Raw genomic sequence first — 13,964 nt, 5'->3', positions numbered from 1 at the left:
AGTTGCACTCGGATCCACTCGGTTTATTTCGCTAAAAAGATATTTCGGACATCAATAGAGTCGTTGAATTCATTAACCGCGTAGAGCCATATCTCGTCGAATATGACGATTGTTTTTGAATATCAAATACATTTTGTTTTGACGATAAAAGAATATCAAAACAATTTGAACATTTGTAGTATGAGTTTCACGACTGCTGCGCATGTAATAGTCACATGAACAAGTTTCCCGCCAGTGCTAGCTGAGATCCGAGAGTTGGGCTGAGTTCATCCTTCTGTATACATGAGTAACAGACAACAGTAACAAATTAATTCCCAGTATAAGAGCCACAAACAGCTGTTCTAATATCGCCACACCATGATGACGTCACCCGTTGGTGATGTCATAACCATGCAGTTGCGTGTAACAACTGTAGTGAGTGAGTTTGGTTTTAGCAATATTCCAGCAATATCACGTCGGGGACACCAGAAATGGGCTTCACACAATTTCCCATGTGGGGAATAGAACCCGGGTCTTCAGCATGACGAGCGAACGCTTTAACCACTAGGCTACCCCACCACCCCAACAGTAACGAGTAAACAGATGATGCCACCAATAACTACCTGGCCATATGAGATTGGTCACATGTTCAGTCTGATCAGTGAATATTCTGGAAAGGTATGTATTTTTTCTCTGAAGGACTCACTCAGGACAATTGGCGGGGGAGCAAGGGTGAAAGGTCACTTCCGTGCTGTACCTTCTATCTCTCTCTGTCAACCGTATGTCAAGGGCGCCGCAAATACAATGAATCTAAGATAGTTGTCGTATTATTCATAATAAATGATTAATTGATCGATTTGTGGCTTACCGCGCATGAGTGTGGAAATGAACATTTCTGGAAGGCACTGAGTGTTTTAAACGCTGATAAGCGTGCATGTGTATAAACCCACACTGTGATGATTATCTAGTATTGCTTTCTCATCCCTTTGAGAAAAGTAAATATATTCGAAGCAGCACGTTTAAATATTGTTTTCCTACTGATGGTCGTGATGCCTGCATGATAACCGGCAATGGTTACAGATCCATCAGCCATCAGCAGGCTACATACATACATCGGTAGAGGAGTGGAACAGGTGCGTGTTCTGCATGCAACTTCGATACAAGGCTGTCCCTGATTAACCTGAGACGGATATGCATGAACTCTCTGTGAACCTAACAATTGAAATGAGATGCACATTTGGGGACTTTCATTGACATCGAAATACCAGTTTCTTCAACCCCTTTAAACCGAGATTCATTCTAATTTTCCATCGGGGTAGGGTTGGAGGTTTGGGAGAATGCAATTTATGTATAGTGAGTAACTGAATATGGTTTAACGCCGTTTTGCGGAAAGTTTTAATTACATCACTGAATGTCAGCAGTCCACTTGGATCCTTTACTAAGGTTAACCTTAACTCCCATTCTTTAACACTGCATTAAGGTTAGTGACTTACGATCACCTTAGTGCTTTGCGAAACGAGGCCCTGGCCACCTACAGTCTTGTCTTGGCCCAAGGATTTAAGTGACCAGGGCTAACATTGGTCCAAGACAGTAGATGACCAAGGATAACAATGGTCCAAGTCTGTCGATGACCAGGGCTAAGATTGCTCACTGGCTGTAGATGACCAGGACAAAGATTGCTCACTGGCTGTAGATGACCAGGACAAAGATTGCTCACTGGCTGTAGATGACCAGGACAAAGATTGCTCACTGGCTGTAGATGACCAGGACAAAGATTGCTCACTGGCTGTAGACGACCAGGGCTAAGATTTCTCACTGGCTGTCGATGACCAGGGCTAAGATTTCCCACTGGCTGTCGATGACCAGGGCTAAGATTGCTCACTTGCTGTCGATGACCAGGGCTAAGATTGCTCACAGGCTGTCGATGACCAGGACAAAGATTGGTCCAATGCTCCGGGGATATAAATTGTTCAGGACTGTCGATATTCCCGGCGTCAGATGGTCCAATATTAAGATTGTCAGGTATATCCCAGGACTAAAAATAGCCCAGAGCTTTAGATATTAGAGGGTTATAAATTGTCCCCGGCGATCGATATTACAGGGTTGCATGTGGGGTTTTTCAGATTCTTCAGGGATGTGTATGTGAGTGAACAGACACCGAGCTGTTGTGATGTTGTACACAAATACTTTTACGAAAAAAACGTATGTACAGGAAACCAGAATACATGTAGCGTTTTATGGTCTAATAGTAATCCGGACAATTCTACGCTCACTGGAATTGGCTAATAATTCAAAATTTCCTGCAGGTGTGTCAATTACATCCGTAAACGTTTTTATTTCCCCATCATCCATGATACTACCACCCCAGACCTCTATTAGGGCCAGAAAGGGAGTCCACCCATAACTTGACAAAGGACAATCCACTTAATAGCACTGGCATTCCTACGACACTGAAGTATTTCTTCCTTGAAGCTCACTCAATTACTTTCAAGTATCTGTGGTGCAAGGGCATGTATAAATGTCTGTCAATGTGGTCTCCTTTGTGCACTCGACTGCCGCTCTCCACACCAACCGCTTCATAAAGAAAACACAAAATATGTTTTATGTTTAATACACAAGCATGGTTTTACACCCCACACTTTACGGCACACCTGAAACCGTTCCAAGTCGTGCTTGAGGGGACTCTTAGTTCAGTGGCTACCCCCGTTGAAGTGACAGAAAGAGCCCTTGCTGGTTCTTCAGCATTGAAGTAATCCTCACCTGTATTAATCAGCTAATGAGCTGACTATTAGCTTTTATATAGATGTTCTTTTCATTTTGCTCAAAGATGTTCATTTCGAGATGATCTTCCCATGATGCTTTGCAAGCCCCTGTCGTTCCCATTTGCTACTTAGTTTCCCAGCGGGAAGCTGCGATTGCGGCACAGTATAGCTCAGCCGCTCGGCAGGTAATCGTCTTAGCGGTATACACTAGATATTGGTGAGGTGAGATATGTCTCTAGAGACGTCAACCCAGTCGCTCAAGACGATATATCAGTAGAAGGAGTAAAGACAGCTTGGGGTCCGGCTCTCCACCACAACCCCATGCTCCGACTGTTTTATAGCTCTGCGAACAAATAACAATTTCCTCTGCATTTGGTAAAAACCTTTGAGGTGCACGTTTAAGGAACATCAAATGAAAAGACTTTTCACGTTTGTTTGAGCACATTTCTCTTCATCTTGGCGTTATACCAACGCGTTAATACTGACAGATTTGTTAGAAAGTAGTGTCTTCAATAATATATATGCTTATCTAGAGGGTGGGTCCTCAATAATATATATGCTTATCTAGAGGACGGGTCCTCAAAACACATACGCTGATAGAGGGGATGAGGTCCTCAACACACATACGCTGATCCAGAGGATGAGGTTCTCAATAGACATAGGTTGACCCAAATAATGAGGTCATCAATACACATAGCCTGATCCAGAGGTTGAGGTCATCAATACACCTAGGCTGATCCAGAGGATGAGGTCCTCAACACACATACGCCTATCCAGAGGATGAGGTCATCAATGCACATACGCTGATCCACAGGATGAGGTCCCCAGTACATATACGCTGATCCACAGGATGAGGTCATCAATGCACATAGGTTGATCCACAGGATGAGGTCATCAATACACATAGGCTGATCCACAGGATGAGGTCATCAATACACATAGGCTGATCCACAGGATGAGGTCATCAATACACATACGCCGATCCAGAGGATGAGGTCATCAATGCACATACGCTGATCCACAGGATGAGGTCATCAATACACATAGGCTGATCCACAGGATGAGGTCATCAATACACATAGGCTGATCCACAGGATGAGGTCAACAATACACATAGGCTGATCCAGAGGTTGAGGTCATCAATACACATAGGCTGATCCACAGGGTGAGGTCATCAATACACATAGGCTGATTCGGAGGATGAGGTCATCAATACACATAGGCTGATCCACAGGATGAGGTCATCAATACACATAGGCTGATCCACAGGATGAGGTCATCAATACATATAGGCTGATTCGGAGGATGAGGTCCCCAGTACCTATACGCTGATCCACAGGATGAGGTCATCAATACACATAGGCTGATCCACAGGATGAGGTCATCAATACACATAGGCTGATCCAGAGGATGAAGTCATCAATACACATAGGCTGATCCACAGGATGAGGTCATCAATACACATACGCTGATCCAGAGGATGAGGTCCACAATACACATAGGCTGATCCACAGGATGAGGTCATCAATACACATAGGCTGATCCACAGGATGAGGTCATCAATACACATAGGCTGATTCAGAGGATGAAGTCATCAATACACATACGCTGATCCAGAGAGCTGGGTTCTCAATATTGATACGCTGATCCAGGGATGTGAGCAGAGACGGCTCTTACGACAAACCTATTGAGCTCCAGACAATTGTGCTATGGTCAGAATCCTCCCATGCCTTTAGGAGGGATGTTTAAGTGTTCTGTCGCTTCAAATTACACTTAATTCAGGAGCTTAAATTACCGGAAATGGTAAATGAATATGAATAGATCACATTTCGCATCATTATTTCGAAAATGTTCACTATTTACGTTACTGTGGTCAGTTTCTCTAAAGCCACACAGTATTTAAGCAGTTTGGCGAAAACAAGGTGATTTATATGCTGCCATCTCCTTGTCGACAGCTTTTACTGTTTCATGTAGAGATAGTGGCACAATTTGCTAATGAGATCCTGGCAGACATTTTAAATTAAACCCCTTTGTAGTAGGAAGGTTGATAGTGCGCTTCCTGGCCGCTCGGCTGAAGTGAGAGATGTATACCCGATATTAATCTAGGATTACCCTAATAGTACTACGTAAGAGGCTGGGATACTGCTTTTATCTCAGGAAAACAAATCTATCTCCGAGATATTGCAAGCAACTCATACACAGGCAGATTTATGGCGCTAAATCCTGATTAGAGCGACCAGGCGTGGCTCCAATGGCGGTTTTAGCCCAGATGGACTGCCGTAGTAATGCATTTACGATAATTAAGCCTGCAGATGTCTCGCTAATGCGTCGTTACAGATTGATCTCGATTTTGCACGTGCTTTATGCGACTTTATCCCATCAAACCATTCGGGATATTTCGATTTTCTTTTTGATTTTATGAAGCTAAAGTAAACATCGACGTCATTTCATCATTTACCCTAATCGCTTGGAGAGTTTATGGGAGAGAAAAATCTTGTTTACCCTTCCATGTGTGAGCTTTAGGACGGGAGAATAGACATGGGGCTTGGTCACGCTTCAGTTTAGGCTGATAGATGGTCCCAGGGTGACAACAGTCTCTTGCCTTGATAGAAATAAAGTCTGCCGACATCCAATTAATTAAATATCAGTAGATTTGCCCTAGCATCAAGTCAGTGCTTAAATGAAGGGCTGCTTTACCTGACCAGTGCGATGGATCATCTGAAGCAAGTGAATGATCATTGAACATACAGCATGTTCAGAGAGCGTTCACCCATGGATGAGGAACGCAGTCGCGGTGTGTTGTCAATAGCTGAAACGCTCAAGCATAACGGTAAAAGGAAAATATCCTGATACATAATGTCTGTTTTTATTGATATTTAATCCCGACTCGAAGATAAGATGAGGACTGTCGGTGTAGCGTGCACAACAGAACGTCGGCTGAATGCAAAGTGCAACCGTCACCTGTGACGCGATTGTGGGCGATTTATATATTTATCTATTTACAATGTAAACTAATTGCTGATGGTAATCTTTAAACGTTGGATTTATAAGCAGATATTTGGACGTATAACGTCTATATTTACGGGCTATGCTGGAGCGATTGAAAACAATGTGAATATTGGAAAATCCCAAGAGCCAGAATCAGTATCACTATAACACAGATTTGTGGGTATGTTATAGTTACATCCGCGAATATATAGTTGAAGCTCGTCGTCAACTCGAGCACCGAGGTAGAGTTCAGATAAACACACGTATTTGTCAAGGCAAAGGGGGCGAAGAAGCCTTATATACTTCTCATCAAACGTTTACACTCACTAGTGTAAATATAGCCACTTACTTCAGGCAACTGTTCTAAGCAATATTTTTTGCAAAATATGCTATAATGTTTTAAGGAACTGTTTACACATGAACTGATGTATTGTAAAATTATTGTCATGAGTTTAATAAATAATGAAAATCAGTGAAAATTCTTCACAAAACTTTACATCACAATGCAGCTGTTCACATGCACGATATTTGCACATGCTTTTCAGCAATTTGATGCATGATCCTCGTGCAATTCAGCTGCATAACGTTTGCAGCTGGTTCCCCCAAGTTGGTGGAGAAAAAAATCTTCGATGTAACCACACACACACACACACACACACACACACACACACACACACACACACACACACACACACACACACATAGCATATCGCGAGTGATGTAAGTGAGTCTAAACTTTTGAAGAGAAGACACAACGGAGATCAGACAAACACTCGCCGTAAGGTGGTCTCATGGAGATACAACAGAGGTCAGAAAAACACTCGCCGTAACTTCATCGTGGAGACACAAGAGAGTTCAGGCATATGCTCGCCCTCTGCCTTTATGGACTTTAGCTATACATCACTGAATAATACATATAACCTTCCTCCTTCAGAATGTGAATATTTTTCTCATTTGCTGATCCCACTATTAACATAAGGACACAAAATTAACACTATCTTTAAGAATTATAGCTGAAACTGTTGAATATTTATCACTGACTAAGCATAGGGCATAAAACTCTGCGCATTCATAACGTTTTTAACCGACAGTTTAATAGTTTATTTAAATACAGTGTGCTACATGGTTTGTGATAACAGTAACAAACCTGAAACACAAGCAATCTGAATGACTGGCTAAACCTAAATATGATCAAACCTGAAACACAAGCAATCTGAATGACTGGCTAAACCTAAATATGATCAAACCTGAAACACAAGCAATCTGAATCACTGGCCAAACCTAAATATGATCAAACCTGAAACACAAGCAATCTGAATCACTGGCCAAACCTAAATATGATCAAACCTGAAACACAAGCAATCTGAATCACTGGCCAAACCTAAATATGATCAATCCTGAAACACAAGCAATCTGAATCACTGGCCAAACCTAAATATGATCAAACCTGAAACACAAGCAATCTGAATCACTGGCCAAACCTAAATATGATCAAACCTGAAACAAGCAATCAGTATGCTACATGGTTTGTGATAACAGTAACAAACCTGAAACACAAGCAATCTGAATGACTGGCTAAACCTAAATATGATCAAACCTGAAACACAAGCAATCTGAATGACTGGCTAAACCTAAATATGATCAAACCTGAAACACAAGCAATCTGAATCACTGGCCAAACCTAAATATGATCAAACCTGAAACACAAGCAATCTGAATCACTGGCCAAACCTAAATATGATCAAACCTGAAACACAAGCAATCTGAATCACTGACCAAACCTAAATATGATCAAACCTGAAACACAAGCAATCTGAATCACTGACCAAACCTAAATATGATCAAACCTGAAACACAAGCAATCTGAATCACTGGCCAAACCTAAATATGATCAAACCTGAAACAAGCAATCTGAATCACTGGCCAAACCTAAATATGATCAAACCTTAAACAAGCAATCTGAATCACTGGCCAAACCTAAATATGATCAAACCTGAAACACAAGCAATCTGAATCACTGGCCAAACCTAAATATGATCAAACCTGAAACACAAGCAATCTGAATCACTGGCCAAACCTAAATATGATCAAACCTTAAACAAGCAATCTGAATCACTGGCCAAACTTAAATATTATCAAACCTGAAGAACTTGTTATGCGGAAACACGTGCAGTCTAGCACATCTGAGCAGGAAACTGAAATGAGGCACTAAAATCATTTTGTTCGCTACCTTACCAAAGAAATAACTGATGACATCAAAGCCATTATATGACCGTTAACGTCATCGCAACGACCAAGTGGTCTGAACCAGAAATCTTAAAGGTTCCTTCCAAGGCCAAACGATTTATCCTTAAGGTATTTGATTCATCAATTATACGCGTATCATCCGATAGAAACCTTATTAATGGTGTATAGCTCTTTGAGAGATAGTAGCATCAGCGTACAGTGTTGAGTGCATATATCACTGGTATACAATCTACACAACATCAGTCATTTATTTACATTCGCTGGCTGAAGATCAAACGCAATTTGTTCGTGGAGCGTTTGGTTGATTACCACACAAGATGTATGTATGTGTACCAGGAGCTGAACCAGAATTGCATTATCCTCTGTCTACATTGTAGAAAATCACTGCCTACGGCCGATGTAGACTGGCTGACAGGCTGTGTCTTCCTGTAACAACGTCAACAATCACAGCGAGGACACACAGACACGGCTAATTGCAATTACAATCCGACTGACGTTTATACAACGTTGACCTTTCCTGACGTAGATTATATTGTCTGTAATTAGCCCGTCAGTTTCTCATAACGAGTAACACGACAATGGAGCCGATTGCAACCATCACATCCCAACATCTGCCAGTCTACGATGACTGTGTCAATCTTGCCAGGTGTAGTTACGATGTCGACAGGTCGGTTGATCTGCCAGTCCCTGCTTTACAACAAGACGTACGTTTCATATTGTGGAAGGGCATATCGCTCGCTGACAGGCTGTAAACCGGAAACGGAAGTTGTTTTGGCCTCATTTATATGATTACGCATAGAAACGACAAACTACATTCTGTTCCATGCAACGGAGATACAAGCCAGTTGCGATGTTGTGTCTGCAAATATATACTATTAAAAAAAATAAAGGCATAACCCAGGTATCTGTTGCGAAAATGTTGTATTTTCAAACATGTATAACTCGTCCACAAATAGACTTTAGTGCATGAATTTTTACATCAGTTTAGAAGCAGGAAATGTCTATATAACCAAGTGGATGATTTTAGATAACGGAGACGTTGAGCGAGATGGCGACGACATTGCACGGTCCCGACGTCGGGCTCCTGGCTTTCAGTCCTATTCAATCTGTTCCGTACAGTTTGACCGGATATCCTCCGAAGTCCAGGCACCCTGGCTGCTGTGCTCTCACACGTTGCAGTACGATCACGCAAATGTAGTTTCCGGATGTACCGATCTTGGACTACAGTGGTGACTCGAGGTCTGCTTGTACGGGGACGGTCATTTGTTATAACTGTTTGGTTGTAAGGAGCTGCAAATCGTGATATCGTGCTCAGACTAACATTCAGACGCCTGGCAACAGAAGATTGTTAATCTCCAGCGTGGATTCTTTCAATGGCGATGTTCCGTGTCGCAGCGTCAAGACTTGGCGTAGTCATTTGACCTTGAAACTCCTTAACGGATGCCTATTTCCAAAAGTAATCTGGATTTTAATAGCCAGACAGTGTATGCTCTTTGCTGCACAATTTCAACTGGAAGGTGATTTCTGTTGCTTTGTAGCGATGCCTTTTTTAATCCTTGTAAGAAATCTCATCAAGATCAATATTTTCGGGTAAAGTCGGGTTTTTTTACTTTTGCAATTGTGTAAAATCATGTTATCAACACTTTTGTTACATATTTTGACGCTTGTCTGAACACAATAGGTAATTAATAGATTTTTTTTTTAAATACAAAACGCATATGCGTTTCTTTTTGGGGATAGTATATGTCAGAATCAGGATTCTCTGACGTTGTTCAGCAATGGTTTCCCTAAACCAAGACATTTGGGAAGACGGGACCAACAGTTATACCATGTTAAATTTGCCTTGAGCCTAAAGCGCCTCAATTTGTTGGTGTGTTTTATCAAAATGGAGACCTCGATGAGATTGACTGAGGTTTCTTCTTTGACAGAGAGATTAAATATTGTTGAGCCAATTTGAGCCAATTCACTCAAATATCGATCAACACACAAAACAATCCTCGGATATCATAAGATATACGACGCATGCAAATATTGTGAAGTGTCGGCTGAATCTGATGAAGCCACAGTGCATGCGTGCAGCTATTACATAGTGTCAGCTGAATCTGATGAAGCCACAGTGCATGCGTGCAGCTATTGCATAGTGTCAGCTGAATCTGATGAAGCCACAGGTCATGCGTGCAGCTATTGCATAGTGTCTCCTGAATATGATGAAGCCACAGTGCATGCGTGCAGCTATTGTATAGTGTCTCCTGAATCTGATGAAGCCACAGTACATGCGTGCAGCTATTGCATAGTGTCTCCTGAATATGACGAAGCCACAGTGCATGCGTACAGCTATTGTATAGTGTCTCCTGAATATGACGAAGCCACAGTGCATGCGTGCAGCTATTGCATAGTGTCTCCTGAATCTGATGAAACCACAGTGCATGCGTGCAGCTATTGTATAGTGTCTCCTGAATATGACGAAGCCACAGTGCATGCGTGCAGCTATTGTATAGTGTCTCCTGAATATGACGAAGCCACAGTGCATGCGTGCAGCTATTGTATAGTGTCTCCTGAATATGACGAAGCCACAGTGCATGCGTGCAGCTATTGCATAGTGTCTCCTGAATATGATGAAGCCACAGTACATGCGTGCAGCTATTGCATAGTGTCTCCTGAATATGACGAAGCCACAGTGCATGCGTGCAGCTATTGCATAGTGTCTCCTGAATCTGATGAAGCCACAGTGCATGCGTGCAGCTATTGTATAGTGTCTCCTGAATATGACGAAGCCACAGTGCATGCGTGCAGCTATTGCATAGTGTCTCCTGAATATGACGAAGCCACAGTGCATGCGTGCAGCTATTGCATAGTGTCTCCTGAATATGATGAAGCCACAGTGCATGCGTGCAGCTATTGTATAGTGTCTCCTGAATATGACGAAGCCACAGTGCATGCGTGCAGCTATTGCATAGTGTCGGCTGAATATGACGAAGCCACAGTGCATGCGTGCAGCTATTGCATAGTGTCTCCTGAATATGATGAAGCCACAGTGCATGCGTGCAACTATTGCATAGTGTCTCCTGAATATGATGAAGCCACGGTGCATGCGTGCAGCTATTGTATAGCGTCGGCTGAATATAATGAAGCCACATTGCCCCGTGACAGGGAGCATGGTGTTATTCCTAGCGATGTTTGGTCATTGCGGGTAGTGACATCCTTGGTCGTGCAGGGTTATTAGTGTAATGTAGTCCTGGGCAGAGTAGTGTCATCTTTGGTTTATTCCCCATTATGCATTTATTTACTCATTTAATTAGCTCCCACCTACCCCGTCGGCGACACAAAATGATGATGACGCGCTTTTTGTGACCGCGCTTCAGTGTAGAGACTTTAGGCTGTTACATAAATGTGCTTTATGGGTTGTTTTACTGATGAAAGGTGCGTTTAACTTATTTGAAGTGTTTCCTCAAAACGTTTGTCCTCCAAATCAGCGTCGGAAAAAATTGAAATACTTGAAGTCTTCCACTTACAAACCTCTACCACAAGGACAACATGAAACGTTGATGGATAACAATATCTGCAGTCTTTATTATATATACTACTCGAAAGAAGTAAAGGAATTATTGTCATTGAAAACAACACGCGTTCATTTACCAACTTGAGATGTAACAGTAAACGTGGGCACAAATAATAACGAAGTTCTCATCCATGCATGCGTCCAGTTTTCATCTTCAACTTACAAATGTCAATGAAAGAAATTATATAAATACACAATTAATGAAACCAACACCAAAACAATATATCTATTCTATTTACAATGGTTAACACAGTATTTCTTCACAGTGTTGTGACATGCGATAGTTCTACACAGGGTGGTTTGCCCTGCGCTCTTCTGTCTGAGGTAATCGTTGCCACCTATGCGAAACGGTCCCGATTTCACAAACCATGTCATGGAATGTGCGCAGACAACTCGGTAATAGCTGTTACTATTATTTCTGTATTTACTATTTTTTCTTCCACTTCATTTATAATCCGTAAGATATATCGAGGTTCGGCTTGGTGCCAAGGCTTACAATGGTCCATTAATCGGGGGTTTGTTTCAAGAACCTTGTAGCCTCCAGGTAGATGTGTGTAGCGATAACACACGAGGAAGATTGCCTGTCAAATAATAGATGTGAAATGCTTTGTCCGGAGATTAGCCAGTCACTAACAATACTTTATTGTACAAATTGTTCCAACAATAGAATAAACGAGACGTTAATCAGGTGATAATCGACCTCGGTAATGTTGTTTATAGCGGTTTTGTTCGTCAGACATTTTGACATATTCTTAAACGTTAAAGGTGTAGTTAGCACGGTGTTATTTTCATCGTCAGTGGGTGGAATACGCATACCTCGTCAATATGCACCTATGTCGTATGACTGAAGAGTCCTGGTTCACAAACAACGCTTCTAATATTACTGGCACTGAATATAATCCGGAAAAATACGATCTATTTTGTGAAACCCTTGTCACGCGGCGTGTGACACTTGTGATAGATACGAGGTGATAATGGCATTAGACAGAATTAATGCTCGACAGGGCGAGCAACTACAATGAGATGATTGTACAGTTGGATCTATGTTCTTTGAATGATGATTCAAACATGCTCCTGTCATGAAATAGGAAATTAAGACTGTCGTATATACGATACTTCATCTACTGTATTTGCATGCGGGACATAAATCAGATTGATGTTTCAAAAATGTGAATTATGTAACTCGCAGTTGAAGAGCTGACATTTGGCACGCCTTGTCACAGCCTATTCATCGTTGTTTAGTATTAATGGGTTGAAAACATACGCGGGATTTCGCAACAGATTTTGTTGTAATAGTGTTTCTTTATAAACTCGACAGAGATGGAAATACATCGCCATTTTTTTCCAGTCACTATGTTTAGTATAACTCTATGGAGCAGGAGTGATTCAGCCGTATGAGGTGCCCAGCTTCGTTTATGGTGGGTTTCCGGGTTTGTAAGCGCCAACCTTCCCGTGCCTATCCGTTTCATTGTTATGTTAAAGGTCACATGCAACGTAAAACACAACTTTGCAGATTCTGATACCTTTCGGTATGGACTTACCGAAACAAAGCGTCAAAAATGCAAATTCAACTTATAAAGTTGAAAAATAACGCGATGAAAAAAAACCGCGCGAAATAGGAGTTCAAACGTTTCACTAATTTTCCCCAGACTTTTCTGGGGAATACGGGTTTCAACAGCTGGGCTGCGCTCATAGCATGTGCGCAGTGAAATCGGTTCGCGCAACTTGGAAGCGGGCTGTCTGGTGAATACTCGGTGAAGGCTTTGGTGTGAGCTATTTTCATAATGTTTTGTTGATGTCTCACAGGCGCGAGATTGTTATATGTTATGACAGTAAATAAACTGTTTATATAATTTCATTTGTCTATTTCACCACACGTTCTTCTTACCGAGTCACTTTCTCAGTTCGATACTTAAAAGCAATGTCATTATTTAGCGTTGACACAATTTCTAACTGTGATATAGATATGTCGCTGTCACAGACAAAACTCAATGTCTTGTTTTATTGACACCTGTGTGTCTGCCTGCCTGTCTGCTAATTACAATATTCAATACACAACTGCGATCACTGACCACATGCAATTTGAACTTAACACCAATCAGGCTATACACCATAAACAAAACGCATTGATTTATGGCCCGAGTTCGGTCTCTGTCACATTATGTAATTACACAGACAGGCAGGTGTGATACTTGAACACATGACATGTTATGATGTCTGTTGATTGCAAAATGTTATACACAAAAAAATGAGCATGTATTTACAAAACCCAACATCTCTATATATACACACACAATGAGCCGTGAAGGAGGCATCTGCTAATGAACCAGCCGTTACACTTGAGTGCACACCCACCCGCTCTGACTGGGTTCGGTATCCCGGCTGCTTCGTTTCGAGGGAGGTAAACCCAAGTACAAAATATTGCACTT

Source organism: Haliotis rubra, unplaced genomic scaffold (genome assembly GCF_003918875.1).
Source record: "Haliotis rubra isolate DU_JTF1 unplaced genomic scaffold, ASM391887v1 Scf105, whole genome shotgun sequence".
Classification (NCBI taxonomy): Eukaryota; Metazoa; Mollusca; class Gastropoda; order Lepetellida; family Haliotidae; genus Haliotis; species Haliotis rubra.
The sequence above is the reverse complement of the archived record's forward strand: the minus strand, read 5'-3'. Positions refer to the sequence as shown.